This window comes from Cupressus sempervirens, chromosome 8, assembly GCF_028749045.1.
Source record: "Cupressus sempervirens isolate cs-2001-9-10 chromosome 8, ASM2874904v1, whole genome shotgun sequence".
Taxonomy (NCBI): domain Eukaryota; kingdom Viridiplantae; phylum Streptophyta; class Pinopsida; order Cupressales; family Cupressaceae; genus Cupressus; species Cupressus sempervirens.
In genome coordinates this window covers 766,795,749-766,820,188 of record NC_143125.1, presented here as the reverse complement: position 1 = coordinate 766,820,188, position 24,440 = coordinate 766,795,749, and the positions used below count along the sequence as shown (strand labels likewise).

The 24,440-nt window shown below is 35.3% G+C and overlaps 1 pseudogene; it reads right to left on the bottom strand.

Moving 5' to 3' along the window:
• Positions 1 to 14,213: 14,213 nt before the first annotated feature.
• LOC149544670 (uncharacterized) lies at positions 14,214 to 17,206 on the bottom strand (annotated as a pseudogene).
• Positions 17,207 to 24,440: the final 7,234 nt, after the last annotated feature.

Below are 24,440 nucleotides of genomic sequence, written 5' to 3'. Positions count from 1 at the left end.
TAATCTTTTAATTTTATTTAATTATAACTAAAAATTACAACAAATTCACAAATCCAAATATGAAAACTCAACTAAAAGATAAAACACAGATTCAAACTCTAGGGTCAAAATAAAGAATTTATGTCACTTTGAGGAATCTAGAAGGGTAAATAACTCAAATACTTGTCCAACTTTCTAGGAAATTGCCTTAGAGCTAGGATTTGGAGTCAAAAAATATCTCCCCTCTTTTATCATTGAGATACTACAATAGGGCACACTCATCCTAGCATTTTAGGGAAGTCAATGCTCAGTACTTGTAATTTGCATAAAATTCAAGCATGTACATACAATATAATCTAAACTAAATAGGCAATGGTGGGGAGAGGTGCATCATTTATATCTTGTCAAGTGACTACGAATCCCTCCCTCAACCACATCAAAAATGTCAAACATAAAGTAAAACATACAAGTACACCATACACATGCAAGTATGGGTAAGTATCCATAGAAATTGCATATATATCATCTGTTTAACTATCATAGTAAGATAATTGAAATCACTGTATGAACATACATATATCATTATTGAAATAATCACAAACACATAAAACAACTGAGTATCAAGTAGCTTATCACATATATCAACTAACTAAGAAATAACATCTAATCAAATTTAGTAACTAAGTAACACTAATCATTAAAAAAAATCATAAAACTAGCCTAAGAGAATCCAACAATCCAACATGAAAAGTAAACTAGAGGTAGGCATCACATGATAATCCCTATAGAGTTATTCACCCAGGTTGATAAGTTCTCACCTTATGCCAGCATACCAAATAAGCTTATATCCTCTACTTTTATATCCATATCTAACAAGAGTAAAAAATTAGTAGACATTACACTATCTTATAATTTTTATTAAAAAGAAATGCATTAATATTTGTGCATACTTGTATTTGGTGGTACATGGTAGAGTCTAGGAAATGCTTTACTATTTGAATTTAAGGATTCTCTCATTTATGATTTGGGATACATTATACTCTATCCCAAAGCTCCCATTTTGGCACATGAAAGGAAGATGTTAATAAATGATGCCAAGTTTGGCTTACATATTGTTAAAAAAATATTTTTGTCGATATCTTGTAGTCATGGAATTTCATTTGATCAAATTTGTTTGAGGCAATAAGAAAACAATCCACCTACATTGTCCATGTCCATTTTGTGTTGGTTTATCATTAGTGTGATGGGAAGCCTTTGGTTCTACAACTCAAACTCACTCATTTTCCTTTCATGATATTTACTCTTGAGAAATAAATCTTCTACTCAATCTAACTTATCTATTGAATCAATTGGCTCCCGAGAATGCTATTGGATGATGGGCACAACCTCCTCTATCAAATTTTGTTCTTCCATTTTTCTAATTAGTTCTTCACTCTTGATTCTCAAAAAGTGCATATTGGACTTTAAAATCAATATATTGAAATGAGTATTCCTTCTTGGTGTTCGTCTTTGTAAATGAGATTATCTCCCTCAATATTTTTTTTGTTTTGCATTTGAATCATTAATTCTTTCTTCATGTTGTGCATCCATATCAAAATCTCTTAAATTGTTCTAGTTATTCTTTGAAATTTTCTTCTTTGAAAGGTAAAATATTTTCTACCCTAGTGTCTTCGTGTAAAACATCCTTTGAATTGTCACTTACACTTTCTCATTTCTCTTTCCCCTACCTTTCAAAAAAACCCTTAAAAACCTTTGAATCAATCTCTCCATATTGACAAGGTCCATTTTCATGAGATACACCTTCACCTAAAACTATAAATTACCTAGAATCAATTGCTTCCGAATGTTGTTGTTTATCTTCATGAGCTACATCTAGCTTGTGTTACCCAACTCCTCTAAATCAACTATCTTTTGTTGGTAGTTCTTTGAATGTTATTCAAATGTGTCCTTATTAGGCCTTGTTTTTTTCTTAGAACTACATGTTCATATGTGTCAAATATTAGGCCTTGCTCTTTGATTAGAACTACATGTTCATATGTGGTAACTATTTGATTATGGTGTCCATCTTTATCTAATCTCCTTCTAGAGTTACGCTTTTTTAGGACTCAAATATTAATCAAATCTACCATTTCTTTGTTTTGGAAAATTCTATCAATGTCATTATGATTTAGAATTGCAAAAACATTAGAATCTAATTTAATTATAATGGATTTCTTCATCATTGTGGACTTCATTTAACTTGCAATTTTCAGTTCTCTCTTGAATGCGATTCTCTATATTATATTCAAAGTTCTCCTCTTGTGAGTATTGTTCTTTGCATGGAAGCCCCTTTTCATTTTCTTCAACTATACAATTCTATTGCCATTGTAGCGAATGTGTATATGAACTCTTGTACATTTGATTTTCCTAAGTATTCACTACTAGAGTTGCTCTATGATCTAACCAAAATGTTCCTCTAGTTCTTGAGCTTCTCCATTTAGACCATTTTCATCCCAATAGATACCACCTTCGTTGTAATTTGAACTTTCAAAATCCTTAATATTATTACTTGATACCAAGTGGCTCGAAAAATGGTCCAAAACAATTTGTAAATCAATATCAACTCTTAGGGTTGAGAACCTTGAGACAAATATTATACTTAAATATTTCCCTCATTTAGCTTCTCATATTCTAAACTCACTCAAAATTTTCTTTCCACTATTACACTTTTTTGTGCAAGTGATCTATAGCTCTGATGGTTCTTTCATTTGTTTAATTGTGATACGAATTAGCATCCTTCAGTATATCTCCTAGTGAAGATTGGCTAAGCTGTGTTTATTCTTTTCTATATCTTTTATTGAAGCTTGGATAAACTTCATTCATTCTTCAACAAAGTATGATAGATCTAGGATTTCTTTAATGTGCAACCTGCTTCATTGTTGGCTTTTAATTTATAGAAAATTGAACTATACATTTTTCTAGTCTCCCTACTCCTACATGGATGAATTTTAAATGTCATTTCTCATTCTTTCTCTACCACCAATGCAACCCTTAGCTAAGGTAGGAACTATAACTGCATGCAACCCTTGTTAAAAGTGAATTCGCATTGCACTACAACTGCTACTTCCATTTACTAATTGCTAACACAATCGCTGCAAGTCTAACCACATCAGTAAATTTCTAGTAATTGATTGATTATTGAAACTATTCTATTTGATTCTTGAGGTAGCATCTCTTAATGTGTCATTCTATAGATCTTCTCATAGAAATGTTTAGGGGCATGGTCTATGATTCAACAGATATTGCAATTCATTAATTTAAAGAATTTGGGAGGCTCACTGCAAGATTATACAAGTTATGTAGTGACAAAATACTGTGTATTTCATGCCCTTTTGAATGCCCATATGCTATTCAAATAATTTGATCTTAGCACATGCATATAGTGCAATGTATGAGTGGGAAGGACAAGAAGGTAGCAGGGGCAAAAACTATATTAGAATATTACCCAAAGTAAAATATTTTCAATATCAAACTTTGTGGTTTTCATAAAATATTTTGAGAGACAAAAAAGGTATATCAGCATAGATAAAAACTAATCATGAAATTTACTAGAAGTTCAATAGAAATCATTCTTATTATTTTCAAGTGTTTTTTTAAACTAAACAAGTCTCATAAAAATCATTTGTAAGCTATAAATTAGATTTATAGTTAAAAATTTGACATATAAATTGTTTCTATTTAATATTTCATTAAAAATACTATTTTATTATTTAAAGTAAGCGTTATCAAGAAAAACATAGTTCCCTTATAATATGGACTTGCAAAAAATGATTTCATGATAGAAGTTGTGTGGAAAGAAAAATTCCACATCATAATGTAGAACTCTATTGACTTCTACCTAAGAAAATAGATCTAATTTTCTTGGTAGTTCTTATAATCCCCTTCCTTTCTTCTTCAACCCAAAGATTTTAGATGACACACCTCCATTCATTTCATTTAAGGCTGTAAAAACTAGAGGCTAGTTGTGTGACATTACCAAGTTACTTCCAATATGACATCTACACTATTTAAAGTCTCAATTGTTCGAGAGAGAAAAAACACTTATATATTAGTCTATCACAGATGTTACTACCACCAAAAAAACCTCCACTAACCACCTACCTTATTCCTCTACTAATTAATCATAGTCACATAGAAAGAGGTGTCTGGATTGTTCTTTGGTTTCTTTCTTATAGAGTACTTTTCTTGAAAGATCATCATCAATCTTGTTTACTTTTCAATTACTATCACACTACAACCTTTGATCTTTTTTTGTTGATTTGACAAAACTCTAATTTGTAAGTAAGATTTTAAGATTACATCAACAAATATAATGTCACATAAAATATTCTTTACTAAGGTGTCTAATTTTAGATTAAATCATATCTATCAAATATTTATAAAAGAATTAGTAAATATAATTTAAATCTAGCATACATCTGAAGGAAGTTAAAAAAAGAGAGTATCCTCTTGATAAGTTATGCTTTTTAGTTTTCTATATAGACATTTCTAGTAAATACAATGACTCTTTATGAATGGACTAGATGTGGAATGGCCAATGGAATATAGCCCTCCATTAATGCAATCATCTTCAATCTTGGGACGATTATCAATGGAAAGATGCCCTTGTCTTCATTTTCTTGGCTTTTGTAGTTCATACTGTTAGTTTTAGGTAGCTTGGACAACTATTCATCCACATGTGATTAATTGGAAAATAATTGTTAGAGTTAAAAAATATATTTGTTAATTAATTGACTCCTTCTAGAAGCCACTAGTAACCTACTGGTTAGGTTGTTTTAATCGAGAAGCAATTAGAAACTTCTTGGTTAGGAAACAGCCAGAAACTTCTTGGTTTAGTTTTCTTGATCAAGAAGAAACTAGAAACCTCTTGGATAAGTAGTATAAAAGGAGGTCAAGGGAGGAATTTGGAGAATAGAATAGTATAGAGAATAACAATTGTAGAAGCATATGCACTGATAGCAAATAGTCTTGCAGTGTTAGCAAGGGCACAGTGATAGCAGTGGGAATATCAGTAGGAGAAATTAGGAGGTTGTATAAATTCTACCAGTGAGAGGCAAGGAATTTTGTATCTCTTGATTTGCTGAAGTTAATATATTTTCCATCTACAAAATTGGTTTTCCCTTAGGAGTTTTTCCAGAGAAAATTTGTCCAAAAATATTGTGTTCTCTGTGTTTTGAATTTCTTTTAGTATTTTATTGGTGAAGTTGTAGTTGTGTTATTTTTAAATATTAGCTATGAATTTGATTCCAATAGTTTAATAATCATTTATGATAGGAGATTAATAACTAGTGATTGTAATAGTGTTAATTTTCACATGGTATCAGAGCAGTGTTAAGGGTAGAATAGCTCTACCCTAGGAAAGAAATTGTGATCTCTTTAGAATTATTGATTGAATTCCTTGAGATGGCTTCAACTAGTTTGAGAGATTAGGACAAATTGGATTTTGCCTCAAATTTTGGTGTTTGGAAGGCCAAAAATTCTTTATTATTAGAAGAGAATGGTATCAAAGATTATGCTACCATTGGTATAGCTATACCTATAGATGCTATACAACTTGCAATATATAAAAAGGATGATGCTAAGGTGACGAGGATTATCCTTGATGGTGTCAAGGATCATATTGTTCCACATATTGTAGAGCTAGATACAATGAAGAAGATGTGGGATGCCATTCTGAATCTATACTAGAATGCTACCACCAATAGGAAGATGATTCCCAGAGAGAAGCTAAAGAATACTTGGATGAACTAGGGAGAAGATGTCACAAGTTACCTCACCAGGCTTAGAATTGTCAAGGATGAGTTAGTGACTATTGGAGATAGTCATAGTGATGATGAGCTAGTGAGAATAGCCCTAAATGGGTTTTCTAAACAGTGTAGTGTCTTTGTTCAAGTTATCAATGGACAAGATACCTTACCAAGTTGGGATCAACTATGGATGGATTTCACTTAGAAGGAGTTTAGAGTAAGTCTTGTCAATGGGGCCAACAAGAGTTAGAAAAGTAAGGTGGAATAGGAGAACATTTCCCTAGCGGGGAAAGGGAAAGAAAAGAAGGGATCTAGCAAATGATCTAGCTCACAAAGTGAGAAGAAGAAGAAGGACCTTTCTAAGGTCAAGTTCTTTGGATGTCACAAGTTTGGTCACTATGTCAGTGATTGCCTAGAAAGGAAGAAGGCAAAGAAGTAGGTGGTAGCTTCAACAAGTGTAGAACTCTCCAGAAGATTGGAAGATGAGTTTGCACTTATAGCTTGTATGGTGAGCTCAACCTCAAACACTATCTAGTATATAGATAGTGGGGCATCATTTCATATGATAGGAGTTAGAGAGTACTTCCCAAGTTATAAAGAGGAGAACACCAATATCCAGATTTCTATGGGAGACTTGTCCAAACTCAACCTAGTTGGGAAAGGGACTATTCAATTTTAGAGGGAGAATGGAAAGATAGTTCCAGTTCATGATGTGTTGCATATGCTAGGATTAGGTATCAATTTGATTTATGCATTTTTTCTTTAGGATAGGGGGTATAATGTACTCTTTAGAGGGACACATGTGTTGATTAAGCACAAGGATTGGAAATCACCCATAACTATTGGAGTTAGGAGTGGTTGCTTTTACAAGTTGCAGTTTGATACTCCTAAGGCACTCATGAGCATCACTAATCCTAGAGATCTTGGAGAGTTATGGCATAGAAGGATGGGCCATATTCATCATGGAGCACTCAAGTTTCTCTATGAGATAGTGATAGGTGTTCTAAAGGTGAGCACAAAACATGATGATGCATTTAAGGGATGTGTGTTGGGGAAGTTTGTGAAAGCATCTTTTCTAGGGAGTGACATTAGATTTGAAGGTGTTCTTGATCTAGTATATTTATATGTATGTGGACGGATGTTAAAAAAGTCTATCAGAGGATATGAGTACTATGTTACTTTTATCGATGATTTCTCTAAGAAGACCTAGCTATACTTCTTGAAGAACAAGGATGAGGTTTTCAGTTGATTCCAAGACTTCAAGGCTCTAGTGGAGAACTTGACAGGAAGGAAGATAAAGGTTCCTTGGTTAGACAATGGAGGCAAGTACAAAGGAAATAACTTCTAGGAGTTTTGTACTGGGGAAGAAATCAAGAGAGAGTTGACAGTTCCTCACAATAAATAATAGAATGGAGTTGCTGAGAGGAAGAACCATCCTATATCAAAGGCAGCAAGAGTGATGCTACATGACTAGGATATGCCCCACATCCTATGGGTAGAGGCATGTAGTACAATAGTCTACATTGAGAATAGGGCTCCACATAAGGTGCTAGGGAGGATGACACTAGATGAAGCTTTCACAAGTAGGAAGCCTAATGTTAGCCATTTTAGAATATTTGGAGGTTTAGCATATTGTCATATTCTAGGTGATACACATACCAAGTTAGATCAGACTACATAGAGGGGGAACTATGTTGGGTATAGTGAAACCTCAAAGGCATATAGGATTTTTATCCTCGGGAATAGAAGAATTATTGTTAGATGTGATGTTAAGTTAATGGAAGACAAGGCATTTAGAAGGTCCAAAGATTTTTCCAAAAAATGATCAAAGTGAGTTGCCAACAGAAGCTCTAGGGCCTAGTCAAGGACAACAAAGAACAAGTACAGTTATAAGTACAAGTGTAGGCTTAGGTGGTGAGGATTCACAGAGCATGGAGTAGTAGGTGTAATAGAAAATGCATCTAGAAGACTTAGATGTTGATATCTCATCCTCTATAGTTGGCAATAGGAATTGTAATGTTCAAGAGATAGAAAAGGATACCTAAAAGTTTGTGGAAGCTCCTAGGAAGAGTAATAGATAGCGAAGAAAACCATATAAGTTCAATGACTATGTGGCATTAGTTAGTCAGTTGGTAGATAGTGAACCATCCAGCTATTAGGAGGCTATAGAGCATCAGGTATAGTGGGATGCTATGTTTGAGGAGTATTCCTTAATAATGTAAAATGATGTGTGGGAGGTAGTTCCTAGACCAACTGATAGAGTAGTAGTTGGATCACACTAGATATAAAAGATAAAACATGGTGCAAATGGTAGCATCAAGAAATACAAGGCAAGGTTCTTGGCTAAGGGGTTCTCTTAGAAAGAGGGAATAGACTATGAGGAGACACTTTCTATAGTGGCTAGGTATACTTCTATATGAGCTTTGATCTCATTTGCAACATAGATGGGATGGTAGATCCATCAAATGGATGTCAAGAAAACATTCCTTAATGGTGAGTTAAAGGAGGAGGTAAACATAGAGCAACTAGAAGGCTTTGTAACACACAACAAAGAGACTCATGTGTGCAGATTAAAAAGAGCATTGTACAGACTCAAGCAAGCTCCTAGAGCATGGTATGAGAACATTGAAACAAACTTGTAGGAAATGGGCTTTGTAAAGAGTGAAGTGGATGCTAACCTCTACTACTTGGTGGTTGGGGGTGAGATTCTCATTCTTGTTCTTTATGTGAATGACTTGTTTCTTATAGTTTCACTAGGGCTCATAGAAGACTACAAGAGGGACCTTGTAGGAGAGTTTGAGATGAAGGACTTATGACTTATTCACTACTTTCTAGGCATGGAGTTGTGGCAGATAGATGGAGAGATTTTCCCTGGTCAAGGGAAATATTGCGTTAAAATATTGAAGAGATTTGGGATGGAAGATTGCAAAGTGATGTCTACACTCATGCTCATGAATTGAAGGAAGGTAGATACATCTAAGGAGAAGGAAATAGATCCCACCTTATATAGATAGTTGATTGGTTCGCTTATGTATTTGGTGAACACTAGGCTAGATATAACATTTGTAGTAAAATCTCTTAGTCAGTTCATGGTTGAACCAAAGAGAATGCATTGGACAGTGGCCAAACATGTGCTACATTGCTTGCATGGTATAGGTAAGTATGGGATTAGATATGTCCAAGGTAGGTATCAAGTTGATGGGCTATATTGATGCAATTGGGTAGGAAGTACAACAGACAAAAGGAGCACTTCATGATGTTGTATTAGTTTGTGATTAGAAATTGTATCTTGGTTCAATAGGAAGTAGAAATCCTTGGCTCTAAGTTTAGTAGAAGCAAAATGCATAGCAGCTAGCATGGCGACATGTGAAGCTATATGGCTTTGGAAGTTGTTAGTATCCTTGTTTGGTCAAAAGGTTGAGACTACTATGATACACTATGACAATCAGAGTTGCATCGAGTTGTCTAAGAATCCAGTGTTTCATGATAGTTCTAAACATATAGACATCAGATATCACTTCTTCAAAGATTGTGTACAATGGGGTGTTGTTCAGCTATAGTACATACCTATAGAGGAGTAGGTAGTAGGCATTCTGACAAAAGAATTGGGGAAGGCAAAATTCATCTTCTTCAGAGATAAGTTGGGTGTCATGCAAAATAAATTTCTCGCTAAGAGGGACTGTTAGTTTTAGGTAGCTTGGACAATTGTTCATCCACATGTGATTAATTGAAAAATAATTTTTACAGTTACAAAAAATGTTTAGGAAGCAACAAGTAACCTATTGGTTAGGTTGTTTTAATTGAGAAGCAACTAGAAACTTCTTGTTTAGGAAATAACTAGAAACTTCTTGGTTGTGTTGTCTTGATCAAGAAGCAACTAGAAACCTCTTTGTTAAGTAGTATAAAAGGGGTCAAGGGAGGCATTTGGAGAACATAATAGTACAAAGAATAACAAGAAGTTGTAGAAGCATTTGCAATGATAGAAAATAGTCTTACAATGTTAGTAAGGGCACAATGATAGTGTTAGGGATATCAGTGGGAATATCAATAGGAGAAATTAGGAGGTTTTCTGAATTCTACTAGTGAGAGGCAAAGAATTTTGAATCTCTTGATTTGTTGAAGTTAATATATTTTCCATCTGTAGAACTAGTTTTCCCTTAGGGATTTTTCTAGGGATAATTCGTCCAAAAATACCATGTTCTCTATGTTCTGAATTTCTTTCTATATTTTATTGGAGAAGCTGTAGCTGTGTTATTTTTTGATATTAGCTATGAATTTGTTTGTAGTAGTTTAATAATCATTTATGATAGGAGATTAATAACCAATCATTGCAATAGTGTTAATTTTCACACATAGGGAGCCATGAGTTAGTAACTTAGCTTCCCTACATGGACATACTTCTTCACCAACATTGACTTTCCCTTCATGCATTCCCACTCTACCGATGCTACTAGCATGCTCATCTCATTTAAATTCTAGAAGCTTTCATCTTTAAATCTCTTCAGGCATGTCTAAAGGTCCTCATAAGGTAGAGCATTACGAGCAACCATTTTACATGAAAGTGAGTAGTGTAATTTGAGAGAACCATCATTAGCAGAAATGTCTATATCATCCACACATCTGTCAGAGTAATTTTTAGCAACACTAGACCCACCTTTCCTAGAAAGCTTAATTACCAACCCAATTTCCCTACAACACCATTTCACATTTCTCAAGGTTTTCCCATTCCACTTTCCTCTTATATAAGTGAACACATCCTTACAATGCTAACTGACATTTTTTTGTGTTGGTGTAAATAAGTATTTACTATTTACACTTACTTAAGTTTACTTAGGTTAATGCATATATTTTAATATTTATTTATTTTTCACCTAGGACTATGTGCACTCTTGTGAATTGTCATGTTGACAACACAGGAGTTCGTACCTCTATTATACACATGTTGTCTACAACATAGTAGTTAGCGTACTAATTAAGCACATGGTGTCTACAACCTTCTAATCTTATCAACTCATCTAGAATGTTGGATAAGGTGTGTGCTTAGTTTTCATGCTTATCTTATCTCTTGGTTCTTTCTAGAGACATTCTAGGTGCTTCTTGAGAGGCCTTTATATACAGGCACTCCTAGTGTGTTTGAATATCACATACTAAATAGAGCAATGTATTCAAACATACTCTGAGTAATAGATCAAATCCATTTTTGGTCTATAGTTGTGCTTGTGTTTGAGTTCTTAGTTCTTGAGTGAATTTTTCCCTTAGGCAAATTCTTACATGCTATCAGAGCTATACCAAATTCTTACATGGTATCAGAGCTCTTGGAGATTTTCTCATCACATAGCCATTTTAGACCATTGTTGCTTCAACACCTCAGCTTGAATTTGGAGTACTGTAGAAATTGAGAGAATCTAGACCCTGATTTGACCTCACCATTGCATCCGAAATGTTGAATTAGTAAAAATTGGCTATAAAGTTGCCTACCCTAGGCCAACGTCGATTGTGAAGCAATTTTTTTTTGCAAATTGAAACCCGAAGTACTGATTTGCAGCATTGGTATGATCATTTTAAATTTGTACATATAATTTGTAGATTTGCATTTTTTTCATTTGCATCTCTGCTATTTTTTTTGGAGCTACGTTATTTTTTGAATTTTTTTTAGCCATAGGGCCATAGAAGAGATTTTTTGTAGGTCAAGATTAAAACTTGTTGGTGCAAATTAGATATTTGCATCATATTTAGAAGGTCGAAAAACCCCCAGATCAGATTTTGTTTCATCCAAATCGGACATCTAAAGCAAAATCTAGAGCCATTTATTTTTTGGAGGTGCGACAGCGATTTAGAAAAAATAACAATAGCATCGATTTTCAAATAGTGATATCTTCCTCATACGTACTCCTTTTTGCGAGCAATTTTTTTTGTTTTGGGGTAGAATTTTGTGATCTACACATTCATGCAAGTGGTATGAGATCTCTATTCCTGAATTTTTTTTGCAACTTGTAAATCCCAATTTTTGTCATTTAAAATGCTTAGTACGGGCTCATTTGGACTCCAAATTAGGTTCTATTTTTTTGAAAGTGCCTTTTTTTGTCTACTTTCTAGATCTATAATTAGATTATAGGTTCTATGGATAGAAATACTACTTTTAGAAATAGGCCCTAAATTGGCAAGTGGCTATCAAGTGCCTAAATTATTCATTAGGGGGGGGTTCTTTGATTCTTTGGAGGTTTCATTAATTAGTCCATCATGGAAGAGGATGATTTGATCTATTTGCACCCAGACAACTATCAAGAATGGAGTCAAATAGCTATCAAATATCTCAGTCAGCACAATGCACTACCATATGCGAGAGGACTTGACTATGATATTGAGGCTTTCAACTTCATTACTCGTGTTCTCTTTCTATATATGGATATGGACATTCTAGATTCACTTATTGACCTTAAGGAAACTGATCTATATGTTCATTGGATATACCTTTGGGAGACCTATGGAGATCCAAACATTCCTCTGTTCCTTAAAGATCTCATGCCTCTAGTTGTAGCTGACTCCTCTTCATATGAGATCACACCTCTAGCTCCTATTGCTCTTATTGAACCTATTGCAGCCACATATGCTTTGGATTCAGTGCAATAGGACCCTTTATGTCTCCCTATTTTACCTTCATGCAAAGACTTCCTTCCTACCCTTGTAGGCCTATTCATGGAGTCTCACATTGAAGATGTGGGAGACATTTTTGATGACATTCATATTCTTTTTGAGGCAGATACTTCATCCTTTGCCATAGTGATAATTTCATGTACTTTAGCACTATAAGGTAAACATGGTCTTCTAGGTGATGACTTCTTGTCAGACATTTCAACTATGTTCTAGGAATCATACATAGTAGATATGGGAGACTTTTATGATGATTTATCTCTTCTCTTTGTAGAGGAGGATTCTTCTATAGTTGTTGCAAGGGCCCACTCTGACCCTCAAGTCCATTCTCTACATGATCAATCTTTTCAGGTTGGCGTGATTGTGGATTCTCATGTAACACATCTATAGGAGGTCTCTTTCACATTTGAGAAGACTATTAGTTTCCTAATATAGGTTCTACCACACTCCTTGTTTGATTTGCACTTCTCTTTAGTAGTTTTGGAGGAAGCCATCATCAATATCGACACAAGGACTTTTGAATAGGTTTCAGTGACACCAGTCATCATAGAGATTCCTTCTCCATCTAGGGGACATATCTCATAGGTACCCTTGCTCTTGTTTCTTCCAAAGGGGAGGAACATCATTAAGAGGGCATGGATTAGCTTCTACATCAGAGCATTTTTCACTAATTGGCACACTACTTTTAGGGGAGGGGGACTATCTCATCTCCTTCTTCTCCTTTTTTGGGGGGACTTTTTCCTCTTAGGGGGTTTTTTCCTTCTCCATTTTTCTCTTGTATATACTAGATGTATGTCATAATGGGGGGGTTTTGATTACTCCATCCATCCATGCATCCCTTTTCATCTCTCTTTTTAGGGGAGGGTTTTTTTCATGAGGGTTTCCCTCTTTCCCTGCTTTATGAAAGATTGCATTTTCATTATGTACATGGGTACCTAACATGGCCTAGTAGTCGAGACCCATCATGCATTTCATTTTAGCTCTTGTGAACTTAAGTGCATTCCACTAAGTTGCACTTAAGGGGGGGTGTTGGTGTAAATAAGTATTTACTATTTACACTTAATTAAGTTTACTTAGGTTAATGCATATTTTTTATTATTTATTTATTTGTCACCTAGGAGTATGTGCACTCTTGTGAGTTGTCATGTTGACAACATAGGAATCTGCACCTCTTTTATGCACATGGTGTCTACACTATAGGAGTTATTACACTAATTAAGCACATGGTGTCTACAACCTTGTCATTCTTATCCACTCATCTAGAATGATGGATAAGGCATGTGCTTAGTTGTTATGATGCTTATCTTATCTCTTCGTTCTTTCTAGAGACATTCTAGCTGCTTCCTGAGAGGCCCTTATATACAGGCACTCCTAGTGTGCTTTCACAACATACATCACATATTGAATAGAGCAATGTATTAGGACATACTATGATTAATTGATCATATCCATTTTTGGTCTACAATTCTTCTTGTGTTTGATTTCTTAGTTCCTAGGTGAATTTTTCCCTTAGGCAAATTCTTACATGGTATTAGAGCTATACCAAATTTCCAAGAGGTATATTTTTCAATTGAGAAAACTGTTGGTTTTTTGAAATAGGTTCTACATCACTCCTTGTTTGATATGCACTTCTTCTTAGTGGTTTTGGAGGAAGCCATCATCAGCATCGACATAGGGACACTTGAATAGGTTTTAGAGACACCGTTCATCTTACAGATTCCTTCTCCATCCAAGGGACACATCTCACAGGTACCCTTGCAATTGTTTCTTCTAAAGAGGAGGAAAATCATACAAAGGTCATGGATCAACTTCTTCATTGGAGTATTTCTTGAGTGTGTAAAAATAAACATTCCCCAACAAGACACAACATGTAAGATCTTGAGGGTCTTATCCCACACTTTCCAAGTTTGAGCATAGTCAAATTTTATAGAACTCTAAAGCTCAGAAGCTTCTCAAGATTCCCCATATTCCATAGGTGGAGATTACTTAGTCTATAATAGAACTCCATGATTTTGGGCAATGAAGTATCTTATGATGAAATAAACAACTTGAGCATCCTAACAACACTTGGGGCACCTATATCTAGACATGTCATCACTGCATCATATTCCCATGATACAATTTTGGATAGTTTCTTACACCCACCAAGAAGTGGTGAAGCAAACATGTAACAACAACTATCAAGGACTACACTTTGAAGCTCCTCACATCCTCTAAAATTGAAGGGCCCCTTTGCTCTATCACACACCAAATTCCACTTTCTCCAAATATCACAAACCACTCAAACTTGGGAACTCCAAGAGGGATTGACAATGAACACTAATCTCTCTCAAGAAAACACAACCCCTTAGATCTCCTAGCTAATTCACCACCTGACTACTTGGATTACTGATCTCAAGATGTTGTAAACCTTGGAGCTTGCCTAGCTTGGGAAATGCAAATTTCTTATTTACTCTACTTATTTGAAGCCATGCCAGCTGTTGCAACTTTTTAATGTCTTGTACTGATTGCAAGTCTTTTCATCTATGTATTGTAATACTTTTGAGATTGCCCATCCCAACCAAGTCAAGTTTGTTCATATTCTCCACATCTATAAGCTCAAGTACAAAATTTTTTTGATAGTCATGGGGGTGATCTGGGAGGGTCTTCAATCCATGCAATGCTCTAGCTTAGCCAATTCAAACCCTACTTTATCTTGTGATATTAACCCATGTGTACTATGTGAGTCACCCTTCTACCATAACCATCTCCCCATAGTCATGTATGCAAATTTTAGGTCTACATTCCTCAACAAAAGACTTCTTACATAGGTCCTCAACCTAAAATTACCATGTATAAATTGTGCATTAAGCGATTTTTTAATTAGTTGAAACACCCAAATTGCAAACTAAAATGAATTTAAAGAAAATATTCATGAACTCACTGCTTTCTCAATAAATGTGATCTTTTTGTTGAGAGCCATTGCTTGTCATTAAGTGACATTTGTGGGCAGTGGTATTACGCAGAATGTATAGGGTGAGAAGCATGAATATAGTGAAATATTTGAGATGCATGTTGTCAAAAGATTTTCCCAACAAAGCCAACAAGTCATCCAAACCATAACTGCAACAGTCTACCTAGCCAGCTTCTATCTTATCAACCCATGCTGACAAATGCAAACCATATTTATTAGACAAGTGGCTGCCAAAAGATTTTAACTCCAAAAAATGAAATGTTCAACCTCAGGTATCAACATCTTTGAAGGAACATCTATGTGCACAATTGATAGCAAAAGCTCTATCCTTTGTCACCAACATGGACTCTTCTACATGAATCCTTTCTAGCAAGATGGCTATAGCCTCTTCCTCTTTGAGCCTTGGTATGTGCATGCATGGCTACTTATCTATTGTGTTTCTCTAGAACATCTATGCTTCTTCTGCTCAAGAGGACCTAGCTATTTTCTCCCAAATCCACCTTAAGATAGTATGTCACTTTGTCTATACTTTCTTCTATAATATTATCGAAAACCAACAATACCCTTTTTCCCTTCACTCTTCTATACAACTCTGTTTGTGCCTGTAAGTTGAATATAATATACATACCTTGTTTATAGACATTTATACAAGAATGGAGTTTGTAAAATTAAATTTGTATGAAAAGGTATGTACAATTGCTCACCTAATCTTGGCATGCCAATGTTTGGAGATGTGACTGAGGGTAGTAAGTGAGATTGTGTAGGGAAAGTTTAATTCTATCAAATGAATTGCCTTTACAAAATTCTAGATGGTAGACTTTACCTTCAAATTCCCCCAATTTGAAGTTGCAGAAAGCCTTGCCAAGTGGAGTTTTCCCCTAGCTTGGTATTCCATATAGCCCTGCAATGTCAATCGCCTTCCTGAAGGATTGAGCAGGTTTTAAAAATTCAGCAACCTCTTGCATAAATATCATAAATATACGTTAACCTATGAATATATACATGATTTAGGCAAAACAAGGTATTGGGATGTTTTTTCACCTGACACAAGTGTGCTTCTCCTTACACATAGGGGACATGGTACCTTAGAGAGGGTGTTGGAAGTATATGCCAAATTTCTCTCACAATTTGATCTCTTAATAGAATTTCACAATCATCTTTACTGAACGTCAACCCGTTAATTCACCACATTACATTCAAAGCTTGGTGCCATTCTGCTTGTTTTTTACTAGGTTTCTCCGACTGTTTCCATCTTTTATCATCAATTATAAAACTTTTAAGAGTATTTGGTGAAATACTAAAGAACAAGGGTAAAATTTTAAGATTGGCATTTGTGTGTATTATATATTTTGCTCCAAAAAAAGTAGAAAGTTCCAACATTGGCCACTTTAATTCTAGGTAATACATGGAGAAGAGTAAAATTGCTACTTTGTATGTCTATGCAGCTTCAAATATAAAGGAAGAGAAATCTTCTACCAATGGTAAGTTATCACAATCTTGATCAAAGAAGCATGACACTCCTTGGTTTGAGAGGTCTCTGCATAGTTACCTTATGAATTTTTTCTGCTTTCCGCTATGACTGAGAAATTCATCTTGAACAAAAAAATTCTGTCTAGTCACTGTACATTCAAATAATATGTGTGTTTTAAAATTGGATACACATGAGAGAGAGAAAGAAACAAACATCCAAATAAAATGTATCTCACCTGCTAAACATTTTAATGGCTTGGGATGACTTGGATGTTTGCAGACTTCTAGTCTCCCCACTAGAACTCGAAGATTGAGAATTTTCTTCACTGCTTAATTCTCTCAAGTAACTGGTGTCTAATTGATCCATGGGAGTATATTTTGTTGAGTTGACAGAGTACTCCATACGGTGCCTCACATACAATGCCTCCAATATGGTGAACTCTTCCATACTGTACAGAGTGGAGTATGGTGCAGTACGATGCAAGTGTAGTATGATGATGTTGTGTACAGTGAAGACTAGAGGTAAGAGGAGTGATGTCATATGATTGGAGTGGATGCTAAGTATAAGAGCACAAGAAAATAGTGTCGAGTATGAGCACAGATCTATACGACAGGCACAACTATAACAAGCATGGGTATATGGATGTTTCCAGTAAGGTGATAGTTATGGTGTGAAGTAGAGTTGGTTGACTGGTTATGTTATGTGACCATTGACATATCAAGCTCCATAATGAATTACATAGTGTATAAATGAATGTGAGATTCATTGACAGAGTGTGCAAAGTTTCTAGTTGATAGTGATGATTGTATTGATGTAGGTGGCTATGAGGTTTGAGGCTATAAGCCTGAAGAACAATGTCATAGTGGTAGAAGTGGGGTTGATTGTAAGGGAAATCTAAGCTTGAGTCTATTATTTGTATGTAATGTATTGGTTACTATAATACATAGGGTGACACTCTAGTTCTTGGCAAGTGGGTTTTTCCCAAAAGGGTTTCCCATGTAAATCTTTGTCTCATGTGTTTCATCTTGTATGTACCTTTATTTTCTCTATTCTTATTTTTCCTATGGATATCAATAGATTTGATATTTATATAATTTCCATAGTAAATTGGTATTTGCACTAGTACATTTGGGCTCATTTTTTGACCTTTATTGGTCAAAATTTTGACCCATTTTTTGACCAATCTTCGACCAAATTCGACCAATGAATTGGTCAATAATTTTCCAGTCAAAAATTTGACGAACCTATTGGATGGTCAAAATTTCAACCGATACATTGGTCGAAAAATGTTTGGGTTGATGAGCCATTCTCTACCATTCATTGGTCAAACTTTCGACCAATGCTTGGTAGAAATCTGCGGGACATTGGTCAAAATCTTGACCAATGCATGGTAGAAAACTAGATGGCATTGGTTGAAAACTTTTTGGTCGAAAATTTGACCATCCAGTAGGTTGGTCAAAACTTCGACCAATACAATGGTCGAAAAATGTTGGCATTGTTAGCACATTTTCTACCATTCATTGGTCAAACTTTTGACTAATGCTTGGTAGAAATCTGCAGGGCCCATATCATGGACAATGATATCATGGACCCACTTCCCATGTACTAGGTATGAAGATTTTTGATCGTGAGATCAAGCCAAGATCAAAGGGTGGCATTGAATCGCTATGAAGAAGTGCTCGGAAGTTAAGTATAGCAAGTTAGCGAGTGTGGCCCACCACTGTTGAAGTAAAATTTCTATCCACAAGATCAAGTCTGGATCGATGATGTTCATTGACTCACTATAAAGAGATGTGCAAAAATTAGGTATAGCGAGTTAACGAGCAATGGACCCACCATCATGTTCTTAAAGGTTGTTTCAATTGTCTACCACATGATTAAAGTAAGATCAGTGATCATCACTAGCTTGCTGTGGAAAGGTGCTCGAGAATTATGTATAACAAGTTAGCGAGTTGATGACACGTGTCTATAGTCATCCATGGGCCTGGTTTGAAGCACCAACCTTGAAGTAAAGGTAGAGGTGGAGGTGTTTTATTGGCTTGACTGCCAATGTGTTAAGAAGAAAGCTGAGTTAGCTTAATTGTCATTCCTAGATCGTAGGATTTTTCAAGGATCAAAGGCACAAGTTTAAAAAAGAAAGTGTGACGCCACTCTATTTTTTTGTTCGGTGCATTTATGATAAGTGAAAGCTTTGCGTGTGGGAGAAATAGAGTATAACACAAAGATTTTCATTAATTTCAGTCCCACACGAACAGAGATTGCAAATTTTTTGAGCACAAGAGCCTGATCGATTGTGTCGTGTTAAGCCTGGTAAAGACGTGAAATTGTTCTTCTGTCATTTGAGAGAAATTTTAGAAGTTTAGAGAAGAAAAATTTCAGCAAGTCAAGTAAGTACTCATATTATAACCTCTGTGGCATTCCAATTCTCTCAATACTATCAAAATGCCTCCTAAGAAACCATTCTCTGGGAAAATTAATTATATGGATAGGAATGTCCATGATGATTTATTAGAATTACTTCCAAAATCTACTGTACAGCCTGCACAAGTTAAAAAGTTAATTTCCTCAAACCCTAGGCTTAAAATTGGTGATGGCCTATATGACAAGGGGAACTAGGTTAGGGATGCAACAAATACTCAAACTGGCCTTATCTTGTTTTCAAAGGTGGGTTTCGAAAAGAAAGTTGTTTGCCCCTCATGCTAATGTTTGGAATTTTGATTTGGGAAAGTTAGTAGTCCCAAGTTTTTTCATGGATTATAATTTTCTTGAAGCCATTGCTAAGAATTATAACCAAGCCATTAGGGTTGTAAGAAGAAAGGATGGTGTGCCTCTGGTCTCGATTACTCCTGAAGAAATTAGAGAGGTTTTTCACCTAAAACCATTATCAGACTACCATGTGCAAATCAATCTGCTAGAATTAGAGAATGAATATAAAGCAAAGAAGGATGTAATTAGGGGAGGTAAACTAAGGGCACATATTGGTACAATAGGAACTTTTTCAGTAATTACTGCAACCTCTAGAGAGCCTTTTAAGAAGAGTCTTTTCACTTCCCAAGCTATAGAGATATACAAGACCTTATGCTGAGTTTTTGGTGAAGATGAGAAGGAATTTATGCCCATTGGTTTCATGTACATGATGGTTCAGATTGCTTCCTTCAGTGTAGATGTTATTTTTGATTTTGCTTCCTTTTTGGCTAAAGAAATTCACATTGGTTTAGTTGGGATTGTGAAGGGCAAGGTGGAAAAAACTTTTGGTCACTACTCTCTACTAATACATATGTTTTTGTTCAAAGGAGTGACATATTTTGGTAATGAGATGGAACTAAACAAAGAAGAGAATGGGGAAATACTCCCAGTCTAGTTGTGGAGTGCAGATATGACCTGGGATACAAGTATTGCTAGTTTTGATAGATATTTTGCTGCTAAATTGAGATGCCTCATATTGAGTGACAATCCCAGAATCCCTAGGGTACTGATGAGTCTCATTAGGCCTATGGATAACCCCCATGACTTGAAAGTTTCACATAATTGGGGAGATATCATCCCCTACCCTGTTTCTACTATTTTTAGAATCTATGGTTTCAAGGGGAACCTTCATGTTTTGCCTTACCAAGTTCCTTTGAAGGTGGGAATGGCTGAAGTTTTATGGTAGTTAGGGGGAGTGGAAGAAATGTTTTTGTTGAAAAGACAATTAGGGTCAATTTTCCCTACCTGCATAGTGGCCCATTAGTTTGTGATTACAAAAGGAGGATGGATCTTTTTGCATAAAATTTTGGAGCAGTATATGATGGCTATCTCTCATCCTCATTTTTGTGATTCTGAGGGATTTTTCAATCAGATGTTGAGGCATAGAATCAAGTTGGGACCGGTCAAGAATGATTCTTATTATCTAGAGGATATTATAAGGAATGAATTCTCATTGTAGGAGTAGGAAACTAAAAAGGAAAAATGGAGAGTTTATTCCCAGGTGTTAGAATTCATTCATTGTTTTGATAATAAATATGATCCTTTGGATAATGCTATTATAGAGGCTGACAAAATAAGTAAGCTCATGAATACCTTCCCTGAAATAATGGAGGTCATGAATGAAAAGACATAATTTTTTATTGATTCATATCTTGATAAGGCCAGAGAGGTCATGAGGAGGTTGGCTTTCACTCCAAATGTGAGAACTGATAAAATAATTGTACAAAAGAGGCCCAGATATACTATAATTCAGAATAAAAGAGTTCCTATAGACAAGGGAAAACAAATAATAGGATCTACTAGTATAGCCCAAGAGGAGAGACCTGAAGAGCCTAGTCCTAAGAGGCAAAAGGTAATGATAGAAGAAAGGCCTCAAGATGAGGAATATTCACCCACCCAGTCCCCTTTGAGGATTGGAGAAGAGTAGCTCACTGGTGAATAGGTTGAACAAATGGGATCACAGGGAGATATTTTTATTACTCAAGCAGAATTAGATGAGGGTAACCCTCTAGAACTTCCTCTCCCAAGTTTGGATTTAACAATAGCTGACTATAGAGGTAGGGAGTTGGACCCTGTATTAGAGCAAGCAAGTCATCAATTTTTGACTGATGATAGTTTTGTAAAATCAAGGGCTTTTCAGCAGTTTGCATGGAGGACAAACATGAATATTTTCGAGGAGAAATGTAAAAAGATGAAAATAGAGCATCTAGAAATGGATGAAACTTCCATGAAAAACCAAATTAAAGAAGAAATGATGAAGGAATTGCAGAATATAAGCCCTGAGGAGGGGAGGAAAATGATAAAGGCATCTAACATTTTATTATTGCCCAATTGGGATATTGCAGATGCATTAATTTTCAATTCTGTTTCAAGTAGATTGGACTTGCAAGACCCAAATAGAAGAGACTTCTAAGGCACTTCATTCATTGAAGATCAAGCTACATTGGTTAGTTGGTCATTGAGAAAGGGATCTAGAGCCACACCATCACAATCAGATGAGTCTGGGTTGATGGGAAATATACTTGTAAGAAGGGTTGCTGACACTTCACATGTATAGGTAGCATATTGGAATGTGGATTCTTCTAAGTTTGTGGTTGCCACTGCTAGGAAGGAGGAACAGGTTATGTCTGAGTTATATAATAAATATGAAACACTTCTTGAGGCCTATAATAGGGAGGTAAAAAGGAGAATTGAACTTGAAAACAAGGCAATGGGGAAATCCACAAGGCCAAGAATAGCATACCCCCATCCTCGAGTGGAACCTTTTAAATCCACCCCCCTTGTAGAGATACCAGACACACCTCAAAGGCCTGAATATTATACAGCTGAGGAATTTGAAGAAGAGAAGAGCAAACTATGGGCCTTACATGTAGAGTTAAATACACAGTATGAGGATAAGCTTAGAAAGACTCTAATGTATTTAGTGGACAAAATTGAGTGGCCCTTATTCTTTGATCAGTTGGTAAAAGTAATAGATATATGGGAGGAATTGAAAACTCATGAGGATACCCTGAAGCCTATTGTTAATAAATGGGGAAGAAGGGAAAATGAAATCACCCTTCTATGTTATTCAGTTATAAAGTCTTCCAATGACCATGTTGAAAAATTGTATGATATTGCTAATGACCTGTCAGATTTTGATAAAAGGAGAGTTGCTCTGCAACTAAAAATTGTTTCTTATTTGAATACATACAAGAATCAAAATTTTGATCTATTTCCTTATGCCTTGGATAGAAAGAAGAAATTGAAAAATAAGGAAGAGTGGAGTAAAGAATTGGATGACCTTTTCTGCCCAAAGATAAATAAAGTTATTAATGAAAAGGGGCATGCCTGGTGGGCCACCACGATAGAGGAATTGGTTAAAGTCCAATTATTTTTTGATTCTTTGAAGCAAGAATTTGTTGGTTTTGAAAAGGAGGTTGGTTATATTTTAAAAAAGAAAAATGACATCCTACAGTTCAGCTGGTCAGATGATATACAATTTGACACTTGGATGGCAGATCTTCTATTGGACAAGCAGTTAGAGGAGGATAGTTCAGATGATGATGAGAAACAAGAAGGCGAGGTGTAGGTTATTGACACCTCTGCACCAAAACTAAAAAAAGAAGAAGGGGAAAAGGTAATAATGCCTGCACAGGGTGAAAGCAGTGAGAACCCGCAGGAGAAAATTGATTTGGAGGTATCACAAGATCATCCTTCTTTGGCTAGCTTGGTAGCCACATATTCTGAGGAGCTGAAATAATGAGAGACAAATCAAAAGTTGATGATTCACAATAGAAATTGGAATGGGCCTACATGAAGGAATATTTGATATGCTTGGCATTCTATTGTGATTGTTTTTGTCTTTTGTATGATGCTTTGTTCCTTGGACACTTGTCTGATCACAATTGCCCTTTGCTTGTTGCAACTCATGCTATATAAATGAGTTTTCAAGGCATTGTGATGGTCTGAGACTTGTGCAATTTTTTGTTTCTTTCAAGAAGGGTACATATTCAGTCGGTCCAATAGTAGGCAGAGGTTTTGAGTTTTCTTTCATTGTACTTTCTAATAAGCAAATTGAAATGACAGAAATGGCAATCTATTCTGGGCATTCAATTGGTTTTCTATTGGTTATTGTATTAGTCATATGAAAAGGATAATACAAAGGGGTATTTACACTATATTTATGGATCATCAATTTCTGTCTCCAGTTTATGGGTTTGTTTACTTTGAAGTCATTTAAATAAGGTTTATTTTGCTGAATGCAGTCTGGATGGGTTGTATGCTGGTTTTATTGTTGCTTTTAATTCAAGAAATTATATAAATGCTTCAGTAAATAAGTACGGTTTATGAGTTCATAAAAGGGATATTGCATAAGAATGGAAATGGGTGATTTCAATTGATTAATTCTTATACAAGTTATTTGAATTAGATCTCCCACCAATTGTTAATTTCTTGCCCAATGGATAAGGCACTGGTCCTATGAATCAGAAGTAAACAAGGATGAATTCTACTGTTGCATATCAAATTATCTTACAAAATAAATATTATTTTTAATCCTGTTAAAGAATTATAAATGCTGGTCTCAACTCATTTATATTTAATTCCTAAGTCTTAGGTAGCTGCTATTTCCAGGAATATTTGTAAATTTTAGGAGAATTATGACCAGATCTGCTGATAAGGGATGTGTATAAGTTTGAGAGGATTGGAGAATTGAAGTGAGCTATGTATGTATGTGAGGGTAATAGAGGAAAATTAGAATGAAACTAAGATAATTTCATTTCTGAATTCTACTGCACCATGCACTTGTGAAGATCCTTTCTTGTTCCTCTTTGTGCCCACCACTTAGCCCACATTATTGAGTCTCCTATACAAGAAAGTCTTATAGCAAGCAATTTACCCAAGATTCTTGGAGTTGTTCCACTATAAGATATGATGAAATCATGAACTAATTGCCTATTGTATATACTAATATGTTAGCAAGAAATACTAATCTATTAAGAGAACAAAGCATTAACTACCAAAGATTAATATAACATATAAGAGAGACTAAAGAGGAACCCCTAATTAGGAATGTGAGCCAAATGAAAGGACTCTCCTAATAGGAATTAGCTCTTTGCCTGGTAGATGAGTCTAAATGAAAGATTAGTATGTA